The following is a 25865-nucleotide window of genomic DNA, read 5'->3' as shown; positions in this document are numbered from 1 at the left end:
TATTTTACCAGCCATTAAACAAAATAAGATTAATGCATTTTCTACCTAGATTACTTACTAACTTAACAGGAGTTGGAAGGCTTGCATTTCTGATCTGTTCCCGGCAAAAGCATCACACAGACAGACAGACGCTTTGTTCCCCACCCCCCTCCAGATTTGAAAGTATCTTGTCCCCTCATTGGTCATTTTGGGTCAGGTGCCAGCAGGGTTACTGTAGCTTCTTAACCCTTTACAGGTGTAAGGGTTTTGCCTCCAGCCAGGAGGGATTTTATAGTACTATTTTATAGGGATTTTATAGAAAGGTGGTTACCCTTCCCTTTATATTTATGACAGCCTCCACCTCAGTAGAAGGGGGACCCATTTTCTTAGGGACAGGAGGGCATTAAACTAATAACAAAAGGGGGACGGGTAAAAAAAAAAGAGGGAAGATAAGAACACTTAGCACAAAATCGTGATGTTGAGAATAAATAGAGACACCAAAGGACATGCAAAGAAGAAATTCTTTAGTTGCTTAGACACGAATGGTAGGAGCCTGGGTGACAAACAAGAGGAACTGGAATTTACGAGCATAAATTCGCTTTTGTTGGTATTATTGGAACCTGGTGGGATGATTCCCATGACTGGAATTTTACAATTCATGGTTACAGCCTATTTAGGAAGGATCAAGTGGGCAAAAGGGGTGAGAGAGCAGAATTATGTCAAAAATGGCATGACCTGTTTCTGAGTCGCTGATCACTTAGCAGAAAATGATCTTGAATGTTTATGGATCAATGTCTTTACAGATAAAGCAGAAGATGGGCTATTAGTTGATGTCTGCTACTGTAACGATGCTGGCTTTGGTGGGAGCCAATTGAGAGTGCCAATTCAGGACAAATTGCTTAAACCTGAGCAGTTACACCTAAGGCTGGGGTTCTTTTGCACACCAAGTCAAATCAAACCAGCCAAACAGAAAAGACTTTGGTTTTACCCCACTGGCTAACCACAAGTCACACAAGCAATTCCCTTAGATACTCCAGTTTCCTAGTATCACCACCAGTGCCACTGGTTATGGGGACGAATGGCAATGAAAACCAATACCCCAGTAAAAGAAAAAAATACCCCAAAGGACCAAGCCCCAGACCCAGGTCAAGATACAAGTTAGATCTTACCCACAAATTATGCTGTTGCCAATCCTCTAGAATCTAAAATCTAAAGGTTTATTCATAAAAGGAAAAAGATACAGATGAGAACTAGAATTGGTTAAATGAATTCAATTACATATAGTAATGGCAAAGTTCTTGGTTCAGGCTTGTAGCAGTGATAGAATAAACTGCAGGCTCCTTGCTGGCTTATGATGAAAAGGGCTCAGTAGACTGTAACCCTGGCCCTAGAGAGAGAAGGGCTACGTGGAGGGTTGCAGTGAGCCACTGAGGCTAGCATAAACTGCCTAGAAGCACGGGACCCAGGGGACAAGGTCAGAGCTCTGCCACTATATATTAGGAGCAAAAAGAATCCTAACCATGAGCAATGGTAGAATTATCAAATTATAATGCAGAAGAGACAGAAGTCTTCAATAAATATTTCTATTCTGTATTTGGGGGAAAACAGATGATGCACTCATATAATAGGATAACACTCTTTCCATTTCACTAGGATATCAGGAGGATGTAAAACAGCTGCTACTAAAGTTAGACATTTTTAATCAGCATTTAAATCAGCAGGTCCAAATACTTTGCAACCAAGAGTTTTAAAATAGCTGCCAGAGGAGCTCACTGGACCTTTAATGTTGATTTTCAGTAAGTCTTGGAACACTGGGGAAGGTCCAGAAGGTGGGAAGAGCAAAATTGTGCCAATAGTTAAAGAGTAAACAGGATGACCCAGGTAATTATAGGCCTGTCAGTCTGACATTGTTCCCAGGAAAGATAATGGAACAGCTGATATGAGACTTGATTGACAAAGAATTAAAAGAGGGCAATATAATTAATGCCAATCAACATGGGTTTATGGAAAATAGATCCTGTCAAACTAACTATCTTTTTTCAATCCGAGTACAAGTTTGGTTGATAAAGATAATAGTGTTGGCATAAAATACTTAGGCTTCTATAAGGTGTTCAACTTAGAATCACTGTTAAAGTTTGCAGATGACTCAAAAATAATGATGAGAACAGGTCATCAGATACAGAGTGATCTGGATTGTGTGGTAAACTGGGTGCAAGTAAACAGTGTGCGCTTTAATACGGCAAAATGTAAAATGTATATATTTAAGAACAAAGAACATGGGCCATACTTACAGGACAGGGGACTCTGAAAAAGACTTGGAGGTTGTGGAGGATAATCAGCTGCACATGAGCTCCCAGTGCGACACTATGGCCAAGAGAGCTAATGTGATCCTGGGCCGCATTAACAAGGGAATCTCAGGTAGGAGCAGAGAGATTATGTTACCTCTGTGTATGGCATGGGTGTGTCCTCTGCTGAAGTCCTGTGTCTAGTTCTGGTGCCCACAATTCAAGAAGGATGTTGATAAATTGGATGGGGGTTCAGAGAAGAGCCATGAGAATGATTAAAGGATTCAGCAAACCTGTTTTATAGTGATAGACTGAGCTCCCTGAGTCTATTTAGCTTAACAAAGAGAAGGCTAAGGGGTGACTTGATCACAGTTTATAGCACCCCCATGGAAAACAAATATTGGATAATGAACTTGTCAGTCGAGTGGAGGAAGGTCTAACGCAATCCAATGGCTGGAAGTTGAAGCTAGACAAATTCAGACTGGAAATAAGGTGTACATTTTTAGCAGGGAGCGTAATTAACCCTTGGAACCTTTTACCAAGGTTTGTGGTGGATTCTCCATCACTGGCAACTTTTAAAATCAAGATTTTTTTTTTTAAAGTACTGGGGGAGGAGGCTCTTCTCTGGCCTGTGTTCACCAGGAGATCAAACTAGATGATCACAATGGTCCCTCCTGGCCTTGGAACCTAGGAATCTGTTAATCCCTGTCTTCCTTTTCCTTCTTCTGAGCTCTGTAGATTTTTAAAACACCTCAACTTCAGAAAAGTGCCAGAGCGGCAAAAGGCAAAAACAAAGTAACTCTGCCACTGTAGAGCTTGTCCAGAGTTGGAGGACATGTCTGGGCCATGACCGGCCAGTTTGTCCCATACTGCTCAGGGAAAGGGAGGTTCTGTCTTGATGGGAATGGCAGGGGCCCATTATGGGAAAGGATGAGAGCCAGGGACTTAAAGCAAATAGATTTTATTGACAATTTTACAGAACACAGAGAAAAGCATAAAATAAGAGACATCTAGAACATGATGTCTAGATCGACACTACAGAAAGGATTAGGAGGCTGGTCCTAAAGGCCAAGGTACAGAAAATACCACCACATTCCCTGTATGTACAGCACAGTAGAAGCTTGTCAGAGAAAACATGAAACTGACAAATTTATCAGAGGGAGATTCTCCTGGGAGAGGGTATCTGACTTACCAGAAATAGCATCTCCAACTGCCAGGTGACAATAGGGTTGCCAATTTCAGTTGGACGTATTCCTGCAAGTTTTTTCATAATACAATCTTTAATTCCTGGAGACTCCAGGACAATCCTGGAGGGTTGGTGATCCTCTGTGGCCATGGCAGCCTTTACACAGGGTAGTTTTGCCCTGGAAATTCAAGAACTGACTCATTTGCCAACATCACCTTCTGCCAACAGCCAGCCGGAGTTACACCCCTCAAGTTAGCCTGGCTCGAGCGAGAGTGACACGACTGTGAAGCTACACAGTGATGGGATCCGTAGGTGCTGACTCCATGGGTGCTGTGGGGCTCAACCATCCACTGAAAAAAAATAAGGGGTGCTCAGCACCCACAAGCCACAGTGGGTTTTTTATGTGGTAAGTGTTGTTAAAGATGTCGGTTTAAGGCAAAGTAACTTCCAATGGACATTTTACAATGGCACCAGTAGGGGGCAAGAGCACATACATGGCGCACAGTGAAACCGGAAGGTGGAATTATTAGACTACTATAACAAATAAATTTGTTAGTCTCTAAGGTGCCACAAGTCCTCCTTTTCTTTATACCACCATCGGAACAGATGCGACTGAATTATGTAGCTGTCCTTAATGTGTATCAAGACCAGACCAGGGAACTAGATGTAAGTAATATGGCTGACAGTTTCATCCAGTAAGCCACAGTGAGATATAATATCTTTCAACGGGGATATTAGTGAAGACAGCTTTTGGGTGAGTGCAATGATTGTAATAAACTGTAATTCATGATCATGTAATTATGTCATTTGTTATTATTTGAATAATGATTAAATTAAGATACCAATGACAGATACATATTCAAAAACTAGAATATGAAAAATTATAAACATGCTGAAAATAGCCTCCCCCGAAACTGGCAGAGTGTGTCCCCCCACCTCTTCAAAAGCACCCACAGGCAAAACCAGAAGTCAGCATCTGTGGGATCAGGGACTGACGAGCTGTGTGAGTCCAGCCGTAGCCTGTAGCTGCAGCTTCGCTGCATTACGAGCTTTAGTATAGCAGCACATGAGTTCAGCCCACTCCCCTGAAAGCCTAGCAAGCCTGAGTTTAAAACACCATTTAACTCAGACTAGAGGTTTCATGTGTGGACAGAAGCTGGGTTACGGGCAAAACTCAAGTTATACCTCGATTTCACACTGCAGCCAAGAGAAGGCCGTCCTGTTAAGGACTCACCTGGCTACTTTGGAAAGCTGCTACTTCCAGTTGATCTAGCAGCTACTCTAGTCTCCATCTTGTCTTCAATCCTGCTTCTGTCCTCTGGAGGAACCTCGCTACAAACTGAAGTTCTGAACAAAGGACTGAATGACCCATCCCAGCTGTGAATATGCTCCAGAGACGTGATTTGAACCTGCAGTTTATTTCAACCCTGCTACAAGCCTGAACCAAGAACTTTGCCATTACTGTATGTAATTGATTCCATTTAACCAATTCTAGCTCTCATCTATATTTCTTTCTTTTTACAAATAAACCTTGGGCTGTAACTGCCCTGCTCTAAGCAATTTGTCCTGAATTGATACTCTCAGAAGTGTCCAACCAAAGGCAGCATCGTTACAGTGGGGCCTCTGTTTCTCCTCTGAGCCAGGGTTCACAGGCTTGTAGGCAGCTCTAGGTCTCATAGGAGGGGTCATCACCCTCTGGCTAAGCCACAAAATTCCTCCCTTCCAGGTTTAAATCAAAGTCCCCAGCATTAAATCAAAGTCCACTCATCCACTGCAGGTTTTGGCTGGGCACAGCCCTTCCTACCAGTCTGTCCTGTTGCCTCACAGTCTGTAGCCCCTCAGCATGAAGCCCTCCCTCAGCTCCGACCAGTCAATCCAGCCCTTCTTTCCCTGCTTAATAGGGGTGGTTTCACCCTTTCACTGTCTCAGCTAGTGTTATAGGGAAGAGCCACTCCTCCCCTCTACTAGTGGTTACCAGCCCATGCCTCTTAAACAAGGGTGCATCGTTAACTGATGGGGAGCTAGGGAAGGCTGAGTTAATTGGCTTTTTGCAGCTTTCTCTCCAGAGACATGTCACAGTCGCCTAGGGAGGGGAAAACAAAAAATAACCCATACTGCTAATAAAAAAACGGAGCAATCAGCTTGGATTAGCTATCCACCTGTATCAACAGCATCCAGCATCGAAGGGCCAAATCTTCACTTCAGGAGATTGGCCGCATGGGACCAGATCCCAAGCTGGGATAGATGGATTTAGAAGCATAGAATATCAGGATTGGAAGGGACCTCAGGAGGTCATCTAGTCCAACTCCCTGCTCAAAGCAGGACCAATCCCCAACTAAATCATTCCAGCCAGGGCTTTGTCAAGCCTGACCTTAAAAATCTCAAAGGAAGGAGATTCCACCACCTCCCTACGTAACGCATTCCAGTGTTTCACCACCTTCCTTGTGGAAAAGTTTTTCCTAATATCCAACCTAAACCTCCCCCACTGCCACTTGAGACCATTACTCCTCATTCTGTCATCTGCTACCACTGAGAACAGTCTAGATCCATCCCCTTTGGAACCCCCTTTCAGGTAGTTGAAAGCAGCTATCAAATCCCCCCTCATTCTTCTCTTCCGCAGACTAAACAATCCCAATTCCCTCAGCCTCTCCTCATAAGTCATGTGTTCCAGTCCCCTAATCATTTTTGTTGCCCTCCGCTGGACGTTTTCCAATTTTTCCACATCCTTCTTGTAGTGTGGAGCCCAAAACTGGACACGGTACTCCAGATGAGGCCTCACCAATCTCGAATGGAGGGGAACAATCACTTCCCTCAATCTACTGGCAATGCCCCTACTTATACATCCCAAAATATCATTGCCCTTCTTGACAACAAGGGCACACTGTTGACTCATATCCAGCTTCTTGTCCACTGTAACCCCTAGGTCCTTTTCTGCAGAACTGCTGCCGAGCCACTCGGTCCCTAGTCTGTAGCGGTGCATGGGATTCTTCCGTCCTAAGTGCAGGACTCTGCACTGGTCCTTGTTGAACCTCATCAGATTTCTTTTGGCCCAATCCTCTAATCTGTCTAGGGCCCTCTATTTCCTATCCCTACCCTTCAGCGTATCTACCTCTCCTCCCAGTTTAGTGTCATCTGCAAACTTGCTGAGGGTGCAATCCACACCATCCTCCAGATCATTAATGAAGATACTGAACAAAACTGGCCTGAGAACTGACCCTTGGGGCACTCCACTTGATACTGGCTGCCAACTAGACATGGAGCCGTTGATCACTACCTGTTGAGCCTGACAATCTAGCCAACTTTCTATCCACCTTATAGTGCATTCATCCAGCCCATACTTCTTTAACTTGCTGGCAAGAATACTGTGGGAGACCGTGCCAAAAGCTTTGCTAAAGTCAAGGAACAACATGTCCACAGCTTTCCCCTCATCCACAGAGCCAGTTATCTCGTCACAGAAGGCAATTAGATTAGTCAGGCATGACTTGCCCTTGGTGAATCCATGCTGACTGTTCCTGATCACTTTCATTTCCTCTAAGTGCTTCAGAATTGATTCCTTGAGGACCTGCTCCATGATTTTTCCAGGGACTGAGGTGAGGCTGACTGGCCTATAGTTCCCAGGATCCTCCTCCTTCCCTTTTTTAAAGATGGGCACTACATTAGCCTTTTTCCAGTCGTCCGGGACTTTCCCCGATCGCCATGAGTTTTCAAAGATAATGGCCAATGGCTCTGCAATCACATCCGCCAACTCCTTTAGCACTCTCAAATGCAGCACATCCGGCCCCATGGACTTGTGCTCATCCAGCTTTTCTAAATAGTCCCGAACCACTTCTTTCTCCACAGAGAGCTGGTTACCTACTCCCCATGCTGTGCTGCCCAGTGCAGTAGTCTGGGAGCTGACCTTGTTCGTGAAGAGAGAGGCAAAAAAATCATTGAGTACATTAGCTTTTTCCACCTCCTCTAGGTTGCCTCCCTCATTCAATAAGGGGCCCACACTTCCCTTGACTTTCTTCTTGTTGCTAACATACCTGAAGAAACCCTTCTTGTTACTCTTAACATCTCTTGCTAGCTGCAACTCCAAGTGTGATTTAGCCTTCCTGATTTCACTCCTGCATGCCCGAGCAATATTTTTGTACTCTTCGCTGGTCATTTGTCCAATCTTCCACTTCCTGTAAGCTGCTTTTTTGTGTTTAAGATCAGCAAGGATTTCACTGTTAAGCCAAGCTGGTCGCCTGCCATATTTACTATCCTTTCTACACATCGGGATGATTTGTCCCTGTAACCTCAATAAGGATTCTTTAAAATACAGCCAGCTCCCCTGGACTCCTTTCCCCCTCATGTTATTCTTGTAGGGGATCCTGCCCATCAGCTCCCTGAGGGAGTCAAAGTCTGCTTTTCCGAAGTCCAGTGTCCGTATTCTGCTACTCTCCTTTCTTCCCTGTGTCAGGATCCTGAACTCAACCATCTCATGGTTACTGCCTCCCAGGTTCCCATCCACTTTTGCTTCCCCTACTAATTCTTCCCGGTTTGTGAGCAGCAGGTCAAGAAGAGCTCTGCCCCTAGTTGGTTTCTCCAGCACTTGCACCAGGAAATTGTCCCCTACACTTTCCAAAAACTTCCTGGATTGTCTGTGCACCGCTGTATTGCTCTCCCAGCAGATATCAGGGTGATTGAAGTCCCCCACGAGAACCAGGGCCTGCGATCTAGTAACTTCCATTAGTTGCCGGAAGAAAGCCTCGTCCACCTCATCCCCCTGGTCCGGTGGTCTATAGCAGACTCCCACCACGACATCACCCTTGTTGCTCACGCTTCTAAACTTAATCCAGAGACTCTCAGGTTTTTCTGCAGTTTCATACCGGAGCTCCGAGCAGTCATACTGCTCTCTTACGTACAGTGCCACTCCCCCACCTTTTCTGCCCTGCCTGTCCTTCCTGAACAGTTTATATCCATCCATGACAGTACTCCAGTCATGTGAGTTATCCCACCAAGTCTCTGTTATTCCAATCACATCATAATTCCTTGACTGTGTCAGGACTTCCAGTTCTCCCTGTTTGTTTCCTAGGCTTCTTGCATTTGTGTATAGGCACTTGAGATAACTTGCTGTTTGTCCTGATCTCTTAGTATGAGGCAGGAGCCCTCCCCTTTCATGCTCTCCTGCTTGTGCTTCCTCCCCGTATCCCACGTCCCCATTTACTTCAGGGCTTTGGTCTCTTCCCCCCATGAACCTAGATTAAAGGTTTCACTGGAGCTAGGCCATTTACCCAGCGGCGGTGGCCCATGAGATTTTCCCTGTGGGGGCTGAGGGTGGGTGAGGGGAGGCTGGTCCCACCAACTGGGCCAGGATGAAGGGAGGGATGTCAGTCACCATGAGCCTCTGCTGGCTTTGAATCGTCTCTACCTGCTTTACTGAACCCACTAGCCCAGCAGGGCCAAACAGTGATGGGAGATGGTGATGCCTCATGTATCTCCTCCTTTCATTTCCTGCTTCTGTAGAGCACAGGGTTGGCTGTTTTGGTCTCCCAGGGGGCAGAGTTAAGGGTTACAGCAGCATGCCAGGCATGAGGCATTACCTGCACTGTACTTCTCCTGATGTGTTATTTTTATTAGTGAACAATGCATAATTAAGGAGTCCGGTGGCACCTTAAAGACTAACAGATTTATTTGGGCATAAGCTTTTGTGGGTAAAAAACCCCACTTCTTCAGATGCCTGGAGACTGAAGAAGTGGGTTTTTTACCCATGAAAGCTTATGCCCAAATAAATCCGTTCGTCTTTAAGGTGCTGCCAGACCCCTTGTTTTGTGGATACAGACTAACACGGCTACCCCTCTGATACTGGAATGCATAATTGCTGGAGCTTGCAGGCTTATCTGTGTGAACAGTTAGACTGCAGCAAGCCCAGATATGATTCAATCCCCTCTAGCCTGCTAGGATCTAACTGTCCATATGCACCAGGCTGACGCACCTTAACAGTTCGTCAGAGCGCTTTGATCGTGTCCTCTTTGAAACAGGGCTGGCTCAAAGTACATTAGCAGCCTATTAATGCACATCAGCAGGGTCCCTACTAAGCAGTCAGTCCACCCCCCAGGTTGACACCATTTGAGGTGTGAGGCTTACCTCTCTCTCCCTTCCCCCGTTCTTGGGTGTCAAATACTGTCCCTTCCTTTAGCCCTGAGAGCCAAAGGTGCTGTTTTCCCCCAGCTTGCCCAGGCTGTGTCACATGGAGCTGAATTAATCCATTACATGAGGGACAGAATAATGAAATTTACCGTCTCGCCCTGCACAAGCCCAGAACAGACTGTCACTCACAATGCGGCCATTCAGGGCATCTCACAAAGCGAAGTAAGATGGTTATGTGTGTAAGCACGGGGAGGCTGGTGCAGAGCGGAGGAGGAGATCTGATTGCAGACTCCTCAGGAGGAGGGGGTGGTTCTAGGAAAAGCTCTGATCCGGGACCTGTGTGACCCTCTGATCTTCACTCTGAGTATCCCAGATACAACCCGCAGATCTTTCAGTATCTGGATACAATCCGCAGCTGGATCTCCAGTCAATATCAGCAAAGGGCGCATTGGCCGAGCCCTTTCCCCAGCCCCCCAAATCAGGAATCGCTCCTCTTCTTCCCGCTGTGATGAGAGAAACCAAATCCCTAACGTGGGACCGATAAAAGGGGTCTGGGGCAATAAGCAGCTGAGTGAAGCTGGTGAGAGAGGGATTGCTGAGCAATCGGGACTGACGGCAAGACTCGTTTAAAGGGGGCAGGAGAAAGCCAGCATGGCCTGCGTCTATTGTGATTTCGTGAAATGGCTCAAAGGAGAAATCGGAGCATTAATGCTCCTGAGCAAAAGGAGCACGGAGCCTACTCAAGTTTTCCAGGACAAGATGATCCTGCTGCTTCCTCTGGCTCCTTCCGCTAACCTCCTTGAGCACTTGTGCTGTTGTGGCTCCTTGGCACGTGACAGCACGGAGGAAGGATGGCTTAGTGGCTACAAAAAGAAAAGGAGTACCTGTGGCACCTCAGAGACTAACCAATTTATTTGAGCATAAGCTTTCTTGAGCTACAGCTTCGGATCACATCACTTCGGATGCATCCGATGAAGTGAGCTGTAGCTCACGAAAGCTTATGCTCAAATAAATTGGTTAGTCTCTAAGGTGCCACAAGTACTCCTTTTCTTTTTGCGAATTCAGACTAACACGGCTGTTACTCTGAAACTAGTGGCTACAGTGCTGGCCTGGTGTATGCAAGGATAAACGCCTGATTGTCAAGCCAATGGACAGTTCTGCTTGTAGACTCTGTGCTCTCTCATGGTGCAGGCCAGGCAGGGTGAAACAGGGAGGGGCATAGTGCATTAAAGAGGGGGCGGAGCAGCAGCTTGGGGGAGGCAGCTGGTGCTAGTTACCCCTGGGGGATGGGGAGGGGAGACAGGTTTTGTCCTGCGGGGCGTGGGATCAGTCTGCTTGTTACTGGGGTAGAGCTTCTAAGGGACTAGGGCTGTGTGAGAAATGTGGGCTGACAGACACCCCACAGCTGGGCCCCCTCCCCAAAGAGCTTGTGTCTTCTCCCATTTTGTCCAGTTTGGTGCATGGCCTGTCCTGGCGAGGATCCCATCTTCATGGGGGTGTCTGGCAAGCCCCCGGGGGGCCCCTCCAGGGAGGGCTAGCGCCTCTCCTATCCCCCTCCCCCCCCGTGTGTGTCAGAGGCAGCCATGCAGTGTCTCTGCAGGGGGAGCCCATCTGATTGCATCATGCTGGTGGCGGTGTGGGGGGGTGGCATCACCGGGCCCCATGGGTCACATGCAAATAACACAGGCAGGATTCCAGGAACTGAAAACTGACTCCTCTCACCCTTGCCCCGCAAAGCCACTGAAACAGGAGAGCTGCTCAGGGGGCAGATCTGCAACATGCTGGACTGGAAGGGAGCACCAGCATTTCAACCCAGCTTGATCTCCCCTAATATTCTGCTTCTCTTGGCTTTGGACAACTTAGCCAGCCGGCACTGACAGGGGTGGCAGGTTTGTAGAAATTTTGGTGGTGCACAGAACCCGCCCCTGTCCAAACTCCGCCTCCCCAAGCTCCACCCCCTACCTGCCCAAGGCTCTGGGAGGGAGTTTGGGTGGGGGAGGAAGTCTGGGGTGCAGGTCCTAGGCTGGGGCAGGGGATTGGGGTGCAGGGTACAGGCTCTGGGAGGGAGTTTGGGGATGGGAAGGGGTGCGGTGGGAGGGGGTGCAGGTTATGGGAGGGAGTTTGGGGATTGGAGGGGGTGCAGAGGGAGGGGGTGCAGGGGTGAGGGCTGCGGGGTGTGGCTGCAGATGAGGTGTTTGGGATATGGGAGGGGCTCAGGGCAAGAGTAGGGGTGTAGGGGGTGAGGGCTCTGTCTTGGGCTGGGAATGTGGGGTTTGGGGGTGTGGGAGGGGCTCAGGGTGAGATTAGGAGTGTGAGGGGTGAGGGCTCTGGCTGGGGGGCTTGCAGGGTTAGAGAGGCTCAGGGCTGGGGCAGAGAGTTGGGGTGTGGGGGGATGAGAGCTCTGGCTGGGGCTGGAGATGAGGGGTTTGTGATGTTGGAGGGGCTCAGGGCTAGGGCAGAGGGTTGGGGTGTGAGGGGTGAGGGCTCTGGCTGGAACTGGAGATAAGGTGTTTGGGGTGTTGGAGGGGCTCAGGGCTAGGGTAGAGGGTTGAGGGTGTGGCGGGGGGGTGAAAGATCTGGCTGGGGGCGTGGGCTCTGGGGTGGGGCAGAGCTGGGGCTGAATTTGGGGTGCAGGCAGGCTGCTCCGAAACAGGGGCCAGAGAAGAGGGCTCCCCCCAGCCCTTTCTCTGCCGGCAGCAGCAAGCTCTGGGGGAGGAGTCCCCCTTTCCCGCACCCCCAGCAGCACACTCACCCCCACCACTGTCACTGCATGTGCTCCTTGGGGCCCTCTCAGGTCCAGGAATCTCCCTCGCCTCCCCCATGGTGGGTGCCAGGGGGTGCTGCGTGTGCCTCTTCCCCTGCTGTTGCCCCTGACTGTAGCCTCACTGAGGGTGAGGGATGGGGCTGCCTCCTTGGCCAGCATGGGGCAGGAGCAGTGACTGTGGGTGGGGGGGCCCCCTGTGATGGTAGAGGGTCCCGCCGGAAAAGGGAAGGGTCTGAGGTAGAAGAGCAGGCTCAGTCAGTGTGCCCTGACAGTGGAGATGGGGGAGTGCTTGGACCCTGCGGCAGCAGTTGCTGCAGGGAGGCTGCATGGAAGAGGCAGAGACGCTCTGCTCCAGGGCCCGGGGAAGCGCATGGGAGGCCAGGTGCAGCAAGAGGGGACCGGGGGAGGTGCGGGAGGGGGAGCAGCAGGTGGGGACACCCGGCCCCAAATATTGGTAGAGCTGGGCTCCTGGGCTCCGAATATTGCTGGTGCTAAGGCACCATGTGGAGATATAACTCGCCGCCCCTGGGCACTGAGAATAGGGTTTGAACCCCAGACCTACACCCCTAAAAGCATGAGCGACAGGAGCAGCTCCGTTAGCTGGCAGCTGTAGTAGACTCTTATCATCTTCCATGGACCAGCCTCTAGAGCAGGAGAAAAGACCCGCACTGGAGGAGCTACCCTTGCAACCGCTGTGTCTGCTTCCTTTTAGGACACTGATGGGTGTTGTCTGGGGATAGGGGAGGGGCTCTGCAGAGTCATAAGCCAGGAGCTGGCTCCAGGAAGGGTGAAAGAGGACACATGTTCCCGCCTGTGCTATTTGCATGTGACCCATGGGGCCTGGTGATGCCATCCTGTCCTCCCAGTGTGATGCAATCAGATGGCCTCCCCATGCAGAGACACTGCATGACTGCCTCTGAAACACATAGGGAGAGGGAGCAATGCGAGCCCTTGGAGGGCCCCCAATGAAGATAGGATCCTCGCCAGGACAGGTCATGCACCAAACTGGACCTGCAGCCAAATGCCTGGCCAGGATGCCAGGTCCCAGATATGACCCACAGACACAGATAGTTAATGTTTAGACAATGGAGCTGGAGCATGGGCAGACAGGGAGTGCAGGAAAGGAGGAGACCTTGTGACTGAACAAGCTGCCCCTGCGCAAGAGCCTTGGCTGTGTAATTTTTCCAGATTCTCCCAGGCCAGGTGCTAGGGGGTGGGGAGGACAAACGCCAGCTGGAGGGGAGTCTGCCAGGGGGTTGCAGATGGCTGGGGGAGCTGGGGCTGTGTGTGCACCAGAGGGGAAAAACGTCAGAGCCCATGCCATGTGCTCGCTGCCCCCGTGCAATATGCAGGCTGGCGCTGCATGCCCAAGCCAATAGACTGTGCATCATACATGTGCCCGGTGGGGGTTGTCTTCACAGAGAGATGGCAGAACGGGGCCAGAGAGAGGGGGGCTTGATCCCAAGCAAAACCTCCTGAAGGGTCTGCTCATAGACAGTTCTGCTGGGTTGATGCCTGGGGGCGGGGAGGTGATTTACGGGAATATGCAGACATTAACCTTTCCGCTAAATGCAATGGCAGAGGAGAAGGATGGTCTAGTGGCTAAGGCATTGGACTGGGAATGTGGGTTCACTCCCAGTCACAGCCTCCCTTCAGGCCAGTCCCTGCACCTCAATTCCCATCTGTAAAATGGGGCTAATAATCTTGTCCTTCATCTGTCCTGTCTTGTTCAATGTTAAGCCCTTTGACTCTTTCCACACACATTTTCAGCCCCTGGTATAATGGGACCCTGATCTCAGCTGATGAGTAATGCTCAGCATTCCCACGGTGGCAATGTTTTCCTCCTGGTGAGAGTGGGGAATCGCTCTGGTCAGTTGAGAGGCTTTAAAAGTTTCCTTTGAGATTCAAGAGGCTTCTCTGAGCACCAGCAGGGAAGGGAAGAGAAGGCCGGGGCAGCTAAGAACCCTGCTGCACTTTGTAGTGACTCCATGCGCAGATGCAGTTATTATAGCAATTGCATGCACATGGGGGTCAGGACCAGAACCATGGTGCTTGGCTCCTACAACACAGGCCTCTCTGAGCTAAAGGAAACCTCTAACTGTTTGGGGTAACAGCAGTTCTTGGAACCCTGAATGGACCTTGATCCAAATCCCAAAGAAGGCTCATGAGTGGTGAGGAAACTGAGGCAGGGATGGCATACACAGATGCTTACTGTTTTGCCTAGATCTGTAGATCTCTTGTGCAGTTTAAAGTAAAGAGCAATTGTTTTAGAAATCCCTTTGCAAAGTCTGTACATTATTTTCTTCAACTGTCACGTGTCCCTGAAAAGTTAAGCTATAAGCTGACTGGTCACCTGGATAAAGCTCAGTGAACAGACATGCTTAAACTACTGGGGGCTCAGCACTGGTCCTGTGCAGCTGGACTGAGGGTCCCACTTTTGAAAGGGATACCAGAGAATCCATCCCCAGGGAGTAAGCCTAAAGGCCAAAGAAAGAGTGTGCCTAGAGCTTACCTAGAAGAGGAGCTAAAATCACATAGATTCAATGTCGGCATCATAGAATCATAGAAGATGACTGTTGGAAGAGACCTCAGGAGGTCATCTAGTCCAAACCAAAGCAGGACCAATCCCCAACTAAATCATCCCAGCCAGGGCTTTGTCAAGCCTGACCTTAAAAACCTCTAAGGATGGAGATTCCACCACCTCCCTAGGTAACCTGTTCCAGTGCTTCACCACCCTCCTGGTGAAATAGTGTTTCCTTATATCCAACCTAGACCTCCCCCACTGCAACTTGAGACCATTGCTCCTTGTTCTGTCATCTGCCACCACTGAAAACAGCCGTGCTCCATCCTCTTTGGAACCCTCCTTCAGGTAGCTGAAGGCTGCTATCAAATCCCCCCTCACTCTGCTCTTCTCTTCTGCAGACTAAATAAGCCCAGTTCCCTCAGCCTCTCCTCATAAGTCATGTACCCCAATCCCCTAATCATCTTCGTTGCCCTTCACTGGACTGTCTCCAATTTGTCCACATTCTTTCTGTAGAGGGGGCCCTAAACTGGATGCAATACTCCAGATGTCGCCTCACCAGTGCCGAATAGAGGGGAATAATCACATCCCTTGATCTGCTGGCAATGCTCCTACTAATACAGCCCAATATGCTGTTAGTCTTCTTGGCAATGAGGACACACTGTTGACTCATATCAAGCTTCTCGTCCACTGTAATCCCCAGGTCTTTTTCTGCAGAACTGCCACTTAGCCAGTCGGTCCCCAGCCTGTAGCGGTGCATGGGATTCTTCCGTCCTAAGTGCAGGAGTCTGCACTTGTCCTTGTTGACCCTCATCAGATTTCTTTTAGCCCAATCGTCCAATAGGTCTAGGTCACTCTGGACCCTCTCCCTATCCTCCAGTGCATCTACCTCTCCCCACAGCTTAGTGTCATATGCAAAGTTGCTGAGGGTGCAAGACTATCCTATCATCCAGATCATTAATGAAGATGTTGAACAAGACTGGCCTCAGGACCGACCCTTGGGGCACTCCGCATGATACCAGCTGCCAGCTAGACATCAAGCCAAGATCACTACCCGCTGAACCCGACAATCTGGCAGCTTTCTATCCACCTTATAGTCCATACATCTAATCCATACTTTTTTAACTTGCTGGCAAGAATACCGCGGGAGACAGTACCAAAAGCTTCCCTAAAGTCAAGATATATCATGTCCACTGCTTTCCCCATATCCGCAAAGCCACTTATCTCCTCATAGAAGGCAATCAGGTTGGTCAGGCATGACTTGCCCTTGGTGAATCCATGTTGACTGTTCCTGATCACCTTCCGCTCCTCCAAGTGCTTCAAAATGGTTTCCTTGAGGACCTGCTCCATGATTTTTCCAGGGACTGAGGTGAGGCTGACCGGTCTGTAGTTCCCCAGATTTTCCTTCTTCCCTTTTTTAAATGTGGGCACTATATTTGCCTTTTTCCAATGATTCGGGACCTCCCCCAATTGTCACGAGTTTTCAAAGATAATGGCCAATGGCTCTGCAGTCACATCAGCTAACTTCCTCAGCACCCTCAGATGCATTAGATCCAGCCCCAGTCACTTGTGCATGTCCAGCTTTTCTAAATAGTCCTTAACCTGTTCTTTCACTGCTGAGGGCTGCTCACCTCCTCCCCACACTGTGCTGCCCTGTGCAGCAGTCTGGGAGCTGACCTTGTCTGTAAAGACCGAGGCAAAAAAAGACTTGAGTACTTTGGCTTTTTCCACAACCTCTGTCAATAGGTTACCGCCCCCATTCAGTAAGGGGCCCACACTTTCCCTGACCTTTTTCTTGTTGCTAACATACCTGTAGAAACCCTTCTTGTTACTCTTCACGCCCATCCAAACAGCAGCCTGATGAGTCTCCAGCAGGGGACCTCAATCAGGGCTGTGAAGGAAATGAGCTTTGCATTTAGTTCTGAGCACTGTGAGGCCCATGAGCTCTTCTCTCTTGTTGCAGAGAGTTTCACAGTCTGGGTCCAGCTCCTGTGAAAGTTCTGTCGTTGTCAGCCTGCCCTAGTGGCTGGCAATCTCCTCACCCAGGTTGAATGTAGCCATCCGGAGACCTATGGCTGCAGAGGGGGCAGCGTCTCTCTGTTAGATAATGCCAATCCCATGGAGGGGCCTGACTATAGGGACAGCTGTCCTTTCATCTGCCTAGCTCAATGTCATCAGCCATGCCTGCCAGTAGCACCGTCTGCTGACCAGGAAAGGCCCTGCAGGCACACTTCCCTCCACACCTTCTACTGGGGTTCAGAGACTCTAACCACTATTTCCCTTCTCCAGAGGCCTAATTCACTAAGTTCATACAGCTTCCCCAAAAGGCTCCTCTTTAGGCCCAGGGGTCCTAACACCCTCCTTGGGGTTTGGGTCTCCCGCCTTGGGGCCTGAGGCCCACAGCTCCCCTTGCTGGGCTCTGCTCACTACCCCAGACCAGCTGCAGCTTCCAGCCAGATCCTTCTTCACCTGCTCCTTGTCTCCAACCAACCTCAGCAGGCAGCCTTCTCCAGCTGATGTCTCTCTGATCTGAGGGAAGCTGCAGAATATATACAGGCCTCTTCTCCTAGCTCATTCCCAATTGGTTGGGTGAGGGGGGAGCCTTGCCCCGCCCACTCTACAAATCTCCCAGTCCCAAACCTTTGAAAAAACAGTAACAGACTTTCTCCCAAGCACAACTTATTCCCTGGACTGCTTCCTCTCCACCAATATTGCCTAACTTTTTTGCCTATATCAAAACCTCCCAAAATCTGAAAGGGCCATGCCATGTGACTAGGGTGAGCTGTCCGGTAGGCTCCACTATCTTTAGCGAGGTAGACTTCCCCATCATACTACATTACACATAGGCTTGGAAGAATTCAGTTTTTTAAAAAAATTTCACTTGATAATATCTGTGTTTATTTGTAAACATTTTTTTCAGATTTGTATCTACTTCCGTTTTCACAGTTGCTCAAAATTACAGGTTTTAAGCATTTTTTAATTTTATTTTCATCAATTTAAATTTTCAGCGGCAGGAAATTATGGGGGTCAGACGACAGCGGAGTCAGACAATAATTAGTTACTGACAATAGATTCTGAGATTCAGAAAGATAAAGCTTTTTAACCATTAAAACACAAATCATTCTTAAGCAGTGTTTTTCTTACTTTGCCTATTGGTAAATTTTTGTTATTATCAATGGAAATATTTTTTGATTGTTTGTGTGTGTGTACCATGAAATTGAAGTTTACTGATGTTTATTAATAAAAATCGGATCCTTTCAAACCTATAGAATTTATGGATCTGAACTAGATCAGTAGCTACCACATCCATGCACCCACCCACCCCTCCAACGCATCTATACTGTGCTCCTCTCTGCAGTACACTGTTCATCTGGGCATCCTGCATGCCATAGAGCTTCTGCAATGTGTGTGCAGAGCTTGCTACTGTCTAGCTCCGTTCTGTAGCCACATGACTGACTTTCTTATAGTCTAGCTATACTAGAGAAGGTCCCCGATCAAACTCCCAGCTCTGACCCAGATTTTGGGGAGATTCAGGTCTAGATCAGAGTGTCAGGGCTCTCTCGCTCACGCTTTGTGAGTAAGAGCCATTGTACCCACGCTGTTCAATCTGCCTCTCCAGGGTTGGGCTCTGGTTTGCTTTATGGCCAGAATTACACGGTGGCATCACCTCCCTGTGGTAACAGCTCAGCTCCAGCCCATGGTGGTACTACGAGTCCTGTGATCTGCCTTCACATGCCGCATCCTCCAGCTGGGGTGACTGGCAGTCCTGGGAGCAGAACGGGGCATAGAAACCGAGCTGTCGGGATCCAATCACAGGGTGGAGGACGGACAAAGCATCTATTATGCCTCCCAAGTCAAATGAATTAAACAGGAAGGACACAAAAGGAAGTGAGTGACTGGCATGAGGCGGAGAAGGGCCAGAATGCCATCCCGGGAGAAGGGAGGCATCTGCACTCTGAGGACGCATACACCTCGGGCAGTTGCAGGGCAACCATCCCTGTCACCAATTTGCCTCTGAGCAGGAGCGGACACTCAGGATCCGCAGCCCAGCCAGGCCTGGGGCTACTTACCAACGAGCCACACCAGCAGCTGTTGTGATATGGAGACCGACATGGCAAGGTCACCATCTCAGCACACGCTTGCCACCAAACAACCAGTCGGGGCGGGGATGCTTGAGGCAGCTAGTGTTGCTGGGTTGGAGTCAAACCAGTGACCTCCAATGGAAGTGGGAGGCTGGGCTTGCCAGTCCACTGAAGCCACCCAGTCCCCCAAGGGAGGTGATCTATTTTCCTTAGCCAGCCAGTGTTAGTGTCTCCTGCCCAACGCTAGCAGAGGTTTCTGTAAACCTTGCTTCCGAGTACTTAGTCTCACTCAAGTTGGGTGCATACAAGTGTCTGGGTGAAACTTAGTGACAGGAGGTCAGATGAGATGATCTGATGGTCCCTTTTGGGCTATGAAACTATAAAAGCTCAGTATGTTTCCTGCCCCAGCCAATGGTGGGGTGGAAGTCCCTTTGGGGCCATCTGCTAGACCCTACAGTGCACCCTGGGGCCAGGACTGAACTGATGGGGGGCAGGGGATGATCTTTCCTGCCCGACTCAGTCCTCGCAGTGTGTATCAACATGGGCCAGACTTGTCTTCCTTTCTAGGACCCTTTCCAAGCAGTTGTGCAAGCAAAGCCGTGGGGGGCCCAGTCAGAATGTCCTTTGTCATCTGATTTGGCAACACACTTTGCACTAGAGAGAAACAACTGTGATCCAGCAAACTGTTATACCTGGGAACACAGCGCATCACGAGGGTCTGCTCTGACATCCGGCCCTCGAGCTGGGACACACACACACACGCATACACATTCCGAGCAGGCAAGTTGGCGAAAGAATAGAGCAGTGGCCAGCCACATCCCAGTTCCCCCTTATCAGAATGAGTGTCCCCTACTCTGCCACCATACATTGTGAAAACCCCCCGTCATTGGTAACTGACCAATGGGAAGCTGCAGGACTCTGCCCCCTTCCCTCCCCTAAGAACTTGGTAGCAATTGGCTACCAATCCGCTAGCAGGGGACACTGTCCTTGATCCAGACGGGCTGTTCATCTCATCATGTTAAGTAAATAGATATTTTAAAATATAATCAACAGCTAAAAGGAGGAAAATAGTCTGGACTGAAACATGACAGGTCCATGCCTGGGACAAGATTCGGCTCCCAGCTACACCCATGTCAAACTGAAGGCTTTCCACTGACTGTGTTGGAGTTACTCTAGATTACCAAAGTGCAAATGAGGTCAGAGCCCATGAGGTATAGAATAATAATCCCTAGCTGTTATCATCAGGAGATCTCAAAGCACTTTACAAAGGAAGTGAGTATTTTGATCGCCATTTTACAGATGGGGAAACTGAGGCCCAGGGAGACTTGTTTGAGGTCACATGGGAAATCTGTGGCAGAGTAGGGAATTGAATGCAGGTCTCCCACAACTCTGGCTACAACCCTAACCACTGGGCTATTCTTCCTGACTCACCCTCTACTACTCACTTAATCAGGTTGCTGCTCTTTTCAGGATCTATTTACACTGGAAAAAAGCCACATGACAGCGAGTCTCAGATCCCTGGTCATCTGACTTGGGCTCGTGGGGCTCATGCTATGGGGCTAAAAATAGCAGTGTAGACATTCCTGCTGTGGTCAGTTGACCCAGGCTCTAAGCCCAACTGCCATGGAGTTTTTTCTGTAACGTAGCTGTACCTTCAGATTCCCTGCCAATGTTTCCAGATCTCTCTGGTTCTGAGGTGCCTAGAAGTGGTGGAATCTCCTTCCTTAGAAGTTTTTTTAAGGTCAGGCTTGACAAAGCCCTGGCTGGGATGATTTAGTTGGGGATTGGTCCTGCTTTTGAGCAGGGGGTTGGACTAGATGACCTCCTGAGGTCCCTTCCAACCCTGATATTCTATGATTCTATGATTAAGTGAATGCTGAACTCAGAATGCCATCACCAGGACTGTGCTGAACTGTACTGACTGGGGCTAGCATTTCCCAGGCATGCACCCTGGCGACATAACTCTCTCACTTAGCCAAAAGCTACAGATGAACCCTAGAGCCCTCCAGACAGGAGCACGGAGCCTACAGACATGTGGCAGATATTAGTCACGTTGCTTTAAAGGCACTCAGCTACTACGAGGATGGGCGCAGTATAAGAATCAACAGAGAACAGAATTGGATACACTATTGACAGAGAAGGACTCAAGCTGTTCCAGCTCCCAGTGTCTCTCCCTCCAGAACTTTGAGGAGTTTGGATCTTGGGGTTGGTTGTGCCCAATTCAGAGGTCAAATTGCACCCTTCACAGCTCTGTTTTGATCTAAAAAAGTCTGAGGGTTCTTGCATTTAGGGTCAGACCCATCCCACCAATGGTGGGGGTAGGAGAGGTGGGAGAAAGGTGATGGTATTGGGAGGACAGGCCAATGTCAATCAATGTGAGGGAGAGCAGTTAACTGAATCAAGGACTGTGATACAATGGGGGACACGTTCAAAAGCACCAGAGTGATTTAGGAGCTTCAGTCCAAGTCTCAGAAGTGACCTAACGCCTGGGAGCTAAGTCCCATGCCCCCAAGGACCTGCAGCACAGATCCTCAGAGGTATTTAGGCACCTAATTCCCTTTGGTTTTAATAGGCGTTAGGTGCCTAATACCTTTGAGGATGTGGGTGCAGGTGACTTTTGAAAATGGCACTCGGGGTCCTAAATCACTGAGACGCTTTTTAAAATGTTCCCAATCTTGACAGGACAAAATGATCCCCTCGAGAAAAGCTGGAGCAGGCAGACCTGGCTTCATGCTCCGAAGGTGGAGTGAGATGGGCTTATGGAATGACCATCTTCCAGAGTCAATCCCCATGCCCTGAGGATACCAGGCCCCAAGGCCCAGATGTATAAATGAGGAGCTGTTGGCTCAAGCAGTCAGGACTGGGGCCCTGTCGTTCCAGGTGAAGTACAGACACATTGGTCCAGGCTGATCTGAAGAGCAGAGCCTGGCAGCCAGGCCCAAACCTGACGGGACCCAGCTACACGTGTCTAGGGTTGCCAACTGTGACTGAAGATGTTCCGGGAGACTTCCCCAACCCCACCCCCAACATGACGTAATGTCATTTTCTTAAAATATCCTCCCAGATTGCTTTCAATAGTTATCAGGAGATCAATGCTGATTCTGGGAGACTCCAGGCCAGTCCTGGAGAGTTAGCAACCCTACAAGTGTCAGGTTTGGATCAGGTCTGAAAAAAACCTGTCCCTCTTGTGCTCAGACTGGGTCTGAGCAGACCTCTCCCAAAGAGACGAGGTGAGCCAACCCCAGCGCACTGCTCAGAACCAGCCTCTTGACCTTCACCCCTAGAAGGCCACCGTTGGGGGAGACCCCTCTCCAGGATCTTTGGAGGACTAGGCAGAAGAAGGGGAACAGAGACACACACCCCAGGAGCAGGACCAGCTCTAGGCACCAGCAAAGCGAGCACGTGCGTGGGACGGCACAATTCCAGGGGCGGCGTTCCAGCCTTTTTTTTTTTTGCTTGGGCAGTTGCGCTATTGGAGCTTGGGGCAGCAAAAAACCTAGAGCCGGCCCTGCCCAGGAGCTTGCCCTTACAGCACCCACACAGCACCATCTCCATCCATAAACACCCCTTAGGGCCTGGGCAGCTTTGCTTCCTGCTGTGTGGGGGGAACGCATCTGAAACAGGATGGGAGGAAAGACTATCACCTTAAACCCCCTGCCCGCCAGCATCTCCACCTGCCTCTGTACTCTGCCCCCTCGCCCCATGTCGGACCCACCCTGCGCACCCCACATCTGCCAGCTCCCAGCTGCTGCACTGACTGAGAACAGCTCTACTGCTTTGCATCACTTTCCTTCAGGCAAGGTGACTGCCCTGGAGCCTGGCACTTGTTTGGGTTTGGCTCAGGGCTCGGATCATGATCCCTGCTTGGATTTCAGGCTGCAACTTCCAGCTTCTCCCAGTTCCCACATGCTAAAGCATAGCTGATGTTCTTTCGCCATTCTGTCCTGGGCAAAGCCTGGGGACCAGCCAACGCAGTGATCTCTGCGTTCCCTTTCTCTAGTGTAAGATGCCTCCTGTGTTGTTCAGAAACAGAGTTCAGAGTGGCAGCTTGCCAGGACTTAATAAAAACTGGTGATTAAAATTCACAACCTGACAGAGGGACAAACTGTGCTCCAGGTTAGTCACAAAAGGGATTTTTCCATTCCCAGGCCATGTGGAAAGAGTGGAGTATAGTGGCTAGAGGACCTGGAGTCCTGCATTCTGATCCCAGTGCTACCATGGATTTGTTGTGATATATTTGTTATATCCAAGGATAGAATCATAGAATATTAGGGTTGGAAGAGACCTCAGAGGTCATCTAGTCCAATCCCCTGCTCAAAGCAGGACCAACCCCAACTAAATCATCCCAGCCAGGGCTTTGTCAAGCCGGGCCTTAAAAACCTCTAAGGATGGAGATTCCACCACCTCCCTAGATAACCCATTCCAGTGCTTCAACACCCTCCTAGTGAAATAGTGTTTCCTAATATCCAACCTAGACCACTGCAACTTGAGACCATTTCTCCTTGTTCTGTCATCTGCCACCACTGAAAACAGCCGAGCTCCATCCTCTTTGGAACCCTCCTTCAGGGAGTTGAAGGCTGCTTCAAATCCTCCCTCACTCTTCTCTTCTGCAGACTAAACAAGCCCAGTTCCCTCAGTCTCTACTCGTAAGTCATGTGCTCCAGCCCCCTGATCATATTTGTTGCCCTCCGCTGGACTCTCCAATTTGTCCACATCCCTTCAGTAGTGGGGGGACCAAAACTGGATGCAATACTCTAGGTGTGGCTTCACCAGTGCCGAATAGAGGGGAATAATCACTTCCCTCGATCTGCTGGCAATGCTCCTACTAATGCAGCCCAATATGCTGTTAGCCTTCTTGGCAACAAGGGCACACTGCTGACTCATATCCAGCTTCTCATCCACTGTTATCACCAGGTCCTTTTCTGCAGAACTGCCACTTAGCTAGTCGATTCCCAGCCTGTAGCGGTGCATGGGATTCTTCCGTCCTAAGTGCAGGACTCTGCACTTGTCGAACCTCATCAGATTTTTTTTGGCCCAATCTTCCAATTTGTCTATGTCACTCTGGACCCTACCCCTACCCTCCAGCGTATCTACCTCTCCCCACATCTTAATGTCATCTGTGAACTTGCTGAAGGTGCAAGACTATCCCATCATCCAGATAATTAATAAAGATGTTGAACGAAACCGGCCCCAGGACCAACCCTTGGGGCACTCTGCTTAACACCGGCTGCCAGCTAGACATGGAGCCATTGATCACTACCCATTGAGCCCGACAATCTAGCCAGCTTTCTAACCACCTTATAGTCCATTCATCCAATCCATACTTTTTAACTTGCTGGTAAGAATACTGTGGGAGACTGTATCAAAAGCTTTGCTAAAGTCAAGGAACAACATGTCCACTGCTTTCCCCTCATCCACAGAGCCAGTTATTTTATCATTGAAGGCAATCAGGTTGGTCAGGCATGACTTGCCCTTGATGAATTCATATTGACTGTTCCTGATCACCTTCCTCTCCTCCAAGTGCTTCAAAATGTTTTCCTTGAAGACCTGCTCCATGATTTTTCCAGGGACTGAGGTGAGGCTGACCCATCTGTAGTTCCCCAGATTCTCCTTCTTCCCTTTTTTAAAGATGAGAACTATATTTGCCTTTTTCCAATCGTCCAGGACCTCCCCCGATCACCATGAGTTTTCAAAGATAATGGCCAATGGCTCTGCAATCACATCCACTAACTTCCTCAGCACCCTCGGATGCATTATATCTGGACTCATGGACTTGTGCATGTCCAGCTTTTCTAAATAGTCCTTAACCTGTTCTTTCACCACTGTGAAGGCTCCTCCCCACACTGTGCTGCCCAGGACAGCAGTGTGGGAACTGACCTTGTCTGTGAAGACAGAGGCAAAAAAAGCATTGAATACTTCAGCTTTTTCCACATCATCTGTCACTATGCTGCCTCCCCCATTCAGTAAGGGTCTCACACTTTCCCTGACCTTCTTCTTGTTGCTAATATACCTGTAGATACCCTTTTTGTTACCCTTCACATCCCTTGCTAGCTGCAACTGCAGTTGTGTTTTGGCCTTACTGATTACACCCCTGCATGCTCGAGGAATATTTTTATACTCCTCCCTAGTCATCTGTCCAAACTTCCACTTCTTGTAAGCTTCCTTTTTTTGTTTAAGCTCACCGAAGATTTCATTGTTAAGCCGCACTGGTCGCCTGCCATATTTTCTATTCTTTCTGCACATCAGGATGATTTGTTCCTGCGCCCTCAGTAAGGCTGCTTTAAAATACAGCGAACTCTTCTGGACTCCTTTCCCCTCATATTAGCCTCCCAGGGGATTCAGCCGATCAGTTCCCTGAGGGAGTCAGTCTGCTTTTCTGAAGTCCAGGGTCCGTATTTTGCTACTCTGCTTTCTTCCTTTTGTCAGGATCCTGAACTCAACCATCTCATGGTCACGGCTGCCCAGGTTGCCACCCACTTCTACTTCCCCTACCAATTCTTCCCTGTTTGTGAACAGCTGGTCAAGAGGAGCATGGCCCCTAGTTGGTTCCTCCAGTAGGTGCACCAGGAAGTTGTCCCCAACACTCTCCAAAAACGTCCTGGATTGTCTGTGCACTGCTGTATTGCTCTCCCAGCAGATGTCAGGGTGATTGAAGTCCCCCTTTAGAACCTGGGCCTGTGTTCTGGAAACTTCAATTAATTGTCCAAAGAAAGCCTTGTCTACCTCATCCTCCTGGTCCGAGGGTCTATAGCACACGCCCACCACAACATCACCCTTGTTGCTCTCGCTTCTAAACTTAACCCAAAGACTCTGTTCCACCAGCTTGGGCTCCCTTTACCCTGTCTTGCTGAATCAGGCTCTCCGGCCTCTTGCAGCACACACACACACAGGTAGGGCCACACCCAGCTGCAGACAACAGACTGAAGTCAGCTCT

This window comes from Eretmochelys imbricata, chromosome 7 (assembly GCF_965152235.1).
Source record: "Eretmochelys imbricata isolate rEreImb1 chromosome 7, rEreImb1.hap1, whole genome shotgun sequence".
In the NCBI taxonomy this organism is placed as follows: Eukaryota; Metazoa; Chordata; order Testudines; family Cheloniidae; genus Eretmochelys; species Eretmochelys imbricata.
Note: the sequence above shows the minus strand (reverse complement) of the source record.